We start from the raw sequence: 5697 nt of genomic DNA on the forward strand, positions 1-5697 counted from the left end.
GGGGGTGCCACGGGGGTGACACATGGCACAGGACATGGCACAGGATGGGCTGCGGTGGCACAGGCTGTGACAGGGATGAGGGTGGCACATGGGAGAAGGACAGACTGCGGTGTGACACGTGTGTGACAAGGGCGAGGGTGGCACATGGACGCAAGAGCAGGACAGGCTGCGGTGTGACACATGCGTGTGACAAGGGCGAGGGTGGCACATGGCATATGGGAGCAGTGTCACATGCATTTGATGGGGCGAAGGTGGCACATGGACACAGGAAGGGACCGGCCACATTGTCACACATGCGTGACAAGGCGAGGGTGACACATGGTGCATGGGGGCAGGAAGGGCTGTGGCGTGACATGTGTGACAGGGCAAGGGTGGCACATGGGAGCAGAGCAGGTTGTGGCATGACGTGTGACAAGGCTGAAGTTGGTACACGGGCACAGGAGCGGGATGGGCCACGTTGTCACATGTGTGATGGGGAGGATGGCACATGGGAGCAGGATGGGTTACAATGTGACGCATGTGACAAGGCCAAGGGTGGCACATGGCACACGGGAGTGGGATGGGCCACATTGTCACACGTGTGACAGGGCAAGGGTGGGACCCTCTATGTGACAGCACCAGGCTGACATGGGACATTCATGTGGCCTTTCAGGGCTGGGACACTCGCATGATGGTGCAAGGCTGGCACACACGTGTGGCGGCATGGGGCTGTCACACTCGCGATGGCACAGAGCTGGCACACTCGTGTGATGTCACAGGGCTATCACGCACGTGATGGTGCAGGGCTGGCACATCGGTGTGGTGGCACAGGGCTGGCACACACATGAGAGGACACAGGGCTGGCACACTCGCGATGGCGCAGGGCTGGCACACCCCTGTGATGTCACAGGGCTGGCACACTCGTGTGAGGCCAGGGTGTGCTCACGGGTCACTGGCCCAAGCCCCCAAGCTCACGTGGCTCGTGGTGCAAAGTCTGCACAGAAGTGACGTGTGAGCTTTGCCCGGCGCCACGCGGTGACAGTCACGGTCCCTGGGGTGTGTGGCACGTGGGGGACACAGACGGGGCACCCCCTTGTACATGGCTGAGTGTGCCAGGCTGTGCAAGGGGCTCCACACAGCTCCAAGGAGGAGCTTCACTGGCGTGGGGGAGCAGAGCTGAGCCCCGTGTGCAGCAGTGTCCAGGGGGACAAGGGGACTGGGGGAACACGGGGACGGGATCCCTCAGCCACCGACACCAAGCCCTGGGTGCCGAGAGCAGCACCGGGAGCTGCCGTGCTGGCAGCTACAGCTTTACAACACGCTGTAACCTGGGAGTAGGACTGAGTGCAGCCCAGCCGGGCGGGGACAGGACCGGGGAGTGTCCTGGGTGGGGGCTGGGAGCGGTGACACCGTCCTGCATCTCTATAGTGTCCGGTGATGGCTCAGTGACAGCATTTTGCATGTCTATAGGTGCCCGCAGGGCAGAGCGACACCGTTTGCATGTCTATAGGTGCCCAGCTGGGCGATAAAATCAGACCGGAGCTTCTTCCTTCACAGCCTTTTGGGTGATAATTTCCCTCTTCTGGGGACATGCGCATGCCCTGGGGTGCAGGGACATCTGGGGGCCCTGCCACCCTGTCCTGGGCATGGGGATATCTGAGTGCTCTGTGATCCTGCCCTGCCACCCTGCCCTGGCTTACACAGACATTTTGGGGGCCCTGCCACCCTGTCCTGGGGCATGGGGGTATCAGTGTGCCCTGCCCTGGGTTTTGGGGATATCTGGGGACCCTGCCACCTAGCCCTGCACTCCGAGGGAAGAGCACCCAGCACCACAACAGCATCCACACCGTCCCCGTCACATCCACTCACACCCTACTGCCGGATGGGGCCAGGGGACAGTCACACTGTGCCGGGTGCCAGGTTCCATTTGAGGCTGGAAGAGCAGCTGGGAGCCGGTGTCTGCTGGGGACGAGCATCCCAAGGAGGTGTCCATAGCCCAGCTGGGCATGGGTGAGCCCAGGCTCTGACCTGCAGCCAGGTCCAGCAGAGCCAGATGGCACCTGGAAGGAAATCCCGTCCTTCCCCATCAAACTGGGGGTGGAAGTTGTGCTGGGAGCTGCTGCCCTGTGATGCCAGTGTGGGGCTGGGAACTTTTCCCCCTGTGGTTCCTCACTTTCTCAGCCAAAGACAAGTAAACATGGCTCGGGGCAGGATGTGTTTGCCATCTGGCTCTCCTGGCTGTTGTCCCCAGTTTATTAATCCCATCATTCTTTTATTCTGCTGGAGAGGATATGGGTCATCTGTGCTGGGGAGGTTGGGGGCCATGGAGCTGAGCTTTGGTGCCCCTGTGTTGGTTCCAGTGTATCCGCTCTGCTCCTGCACTGGGATGTGGCTCCAGGGCCAGGCAAAGCCTCCTGCATTCAGTGAACCTCTGCAAATCCTTTGGGATGGAGACGTGGCGTGGAGACATCCAGTGTTTGGGCTGGAAACTGGCATCGTGGTTGGGGTCGTTGCCTGTGGCTCTGTGCTCTGTGGGAAGGCAGGGAATGCACCGTGCCTGAAATGCATTCAGAACCAGCGAGTGCCAGAGCAGGATAGTCCCTGCAGAGGGATTTTGTACATTATTTAACACCTGTATTTCCTGACAGGTCTCTGCCTTCAGCAGAGACAGGAGCTGTTTATTGGGGGCAGCTGCACAGCTCTGTGATGGGGGCTGGGATGTGCCCTGCTCCTGTCCCCATGGCTGCTCCCTTATCCAGAAACCACTCCAAGGCTAGCTCCAAACTCATCCACTTTCCTCTTTGTATCCTTTTTCTCCCCCTTAAACATCCGTACGTGCAGAAAGCTCCATAGCTAGGAACACTTTTCTAAGGAAAACACTAAAATCATCAAGTCAGCAGTGCTTAAACTGCTCTGACTGCCTCTTAAATAATCAATTCATTTTTAATTAGCTTACCACAAAAATTCCATTAAATTTAAATAAATAGACATGGCAGGAGTTCTCCAAGGCACAGCAGGCTCCATTTAAAGAATTCTCTTTGAGTTCGTTAGGTTGGTCTTTAATCAGTTTGTCGTCCAAGTCCTTGTGTGGCCCAAGCAGGCTCCTGGGCTGCTAATAAAGAGTAATGGGAGCTTCCAGGACATCCCAGATGAATCTCAACCATCTGGACACCATGCAGGGGTTCAGTGCTCCTGGCACGTAGTGGGGAGTGGGTCATTTTTGAAGCACCTGCCCGAATCAGGACATTTTTTCACTGATTTGTCTGAGTTTTCCATCTGGAAGAAAAGAGGGAAGCAAGGAAGGGCAATGCCCTGTTTTCTGCTGGTTCAGTGAGCTGAACTGGTCCCTGAGAGATGTGAAAACCTTCAAGAGCTGGGAGCTACTCTGTCCCTTTGGACAGCTCTGGAATTTTGCTTTTTTGGGTGTCTTGGGGGCTTATCAGAAGTCTGGGGAGGGACTTCTGACCAGACCATGTAGTGACAGGACACAGGGAATGGCTTCCCAGTGCCAGAGGGCAGGGCTGGATGGGATCTTGGGCAGGAATTGTTCCCTGGGAGGGTGGGCAGGCCCTGGCACAGGGTGCCCAGAGCAGCTGGGGCTGCCCCTGGATCCCTGGCAGTGCCCAAGGCCAGGCTGGACATTGGGGCTTGGAGCAGCCTGGGACAGTGGGAGGTGTCCCTGCCCATGGCAGGGGTGGCACTGGATGGGCTTTAAGGTTCCTCCCAACCCAAACCATTCCCTGATTCTCTGCCTACTCACCCTGTGCTCTCCTGCAGCTCCTCTCTGTGCTGCACCAGGACACGCCAGGTGCTGTCAGGGTTCCAGAGGCCGATGATTTTCCAGGGACACCAGGCCTGCAGTGACCTGCAGCATTGGCCCTTTCAGAGCACCAAGAATCCACTTCCAAATCGGCAGCAGTTGGATTTTGCTGGTGTGGAGGTTTGCGGGGGGAGAGGCTCCCATCTCCTCCCAGGTGTGCTGGTCCTGCTCCATTCCCCCAGCTGCAGCTCCTGGCTCCAGCCTGGCACAATTCAGAGCTGAATTTTTTGCCACCACCAGAAGAACCAGTTTGGATAGGGAGGAATGGGGAAGCTCTGCACATCTCTGTGCACACAACTCCACTCCTGTAGCACTGGAAAAGAGATTTTTCCCTGGCAGGAGTGTACAGTGTGCAGCTGGTGCCCACAGGCAGCTGGCACAGCCCCTCCTGCCCTTCTGCTCCCGCATCCCACCTCTGCTCCCACACAGCCCCGGTCAGGGGTCCCCCAGAATGGGGGTCCTGACGGCTGCATGTGTGGGGGTCACAGGGAGGGCGTTAATGCACCACGGGCAGTTTGCACACTCTGTGCACAAGCCACATGCAAAGGCACCTCTGGAGCCCATCCCACACTGGTGCTACTCCCCTCAGGCTGTGGGGTCGGCTTCTATCGTGTTCATGGGTCCATTGACCCTCGGGCAGGGCTAGGGCTTGGCACAGGGGCTTGAGGTGCACATCAGCTCCTCTGATGTACAACCTGCCTTCCAGCAACAGCTCATCTTCAGTATTGACCCAGTTTAGCTGACAAGAACAAGCTGGATCACGAGGCAGGTTAATGCAGGCAAGTTTGTTCCCATCAGATTAAATATCCCAACCAGAGCCTCCATAATGGCACGGCTGGGTGCTGTTGGTCCACAGCCCCAGGGATGGAGTCAGCTCCCTGCTCCAACACCCTGCTCTGATGGCTGTGCACAACTTCCCTTTTCCTCATGCAAAACACCCCACGTGCAATTTTCAAAGCCCCACTTCAATTTCTTCGGACCAGTCCTGCATGGCACCAGGGAGATCCTTTCCACATGATGGAGCAACATCTGTCCTTTCCATCTGTCCTGCCAACTCCCCAGGCCAAACCTCTCCAGGGATGCTCCGGCTGCAGTTGCCACAACAACAAAGTGATGCAACAGTTTCCTCTTCTTTGCAGGAGCTGTGTTGATGTCGAGGACCTGGGGTGAGGCATCAAAGGCTCAGTGCTGATGCCGGTGGAGGTCCAGGCAGGATAAAGCCACTCGTGGTTGTCAGTGTCCCCCTTTTGGTCCTGGAACTGGTCTGTTTGAGCCCAATTTGGGGGGTTTTCTCCCTAGGGAGATGTGACTGCTGCTGCTGGAGCTGCCCTCACCCAGTGATGGGAGCACTGTACATGAGGAGCCAGAGCCCCAAATTCAGCAAGGAACAAGATGGGCAAATCCAGGGACACCTCCTATACCAGGCACAGCCGATGGCAGCCGATTCACCAGCTCAGCCCCCAGGGCAGCCCCAAAACCGAGGGAAGTTACCAGGAATGTTTTCACTGGAACACAGTGGCTCCCTCCCACCCAGCCCTTGGAGGTTGCATCAGGTCCGCTTTGCCAGGGGAAAACAACCCCAATTTGGTCCTTTTAGGCTCTGCCGGAGCTTGAACCGCCCCATGCTGCAGCCCCGGCTATGTCTGCAACCCCACACTGCCGGAGAGCTTCTGGAGAGCTTCTGGTGCTGCCCAGGGACCCTCTGCCCCGTCCCAGTCCCTGGCAGAGGGGAAAGAGAGGCCGAACCAGGTCCCATGGGTGGGCTGGGGTGTCTGCTGCTGGCTCCCACCTCTCTCGCCCTTTTTTGTCCCCGGTGTTTGGGGGCAGCCGGGGCTGGGGTCATCCTGGCTCCATTTCACAGGCAGAGGGAGCTCAGTGCTCAGCTTTCCGCAGGCTTC

The sequence above is a fragment of the Corvus brachyrhynchos genome, unplaced genomic scaffold (genome assembly GCF_000691975.1).
Source record: "Corvus brachyrhynchos isolate BGI_N302 unplaced genomic scaffold, ASM69197v1 scaffold130, whole genome shotgun sequence".
Taxonomy (NCBI): domain Eukaryota; kingdom Metazoa; phylum Chordata; class Aves; order Passeriformes; family Corvidae; genus Corvus; species Corvus brachyrhynchos.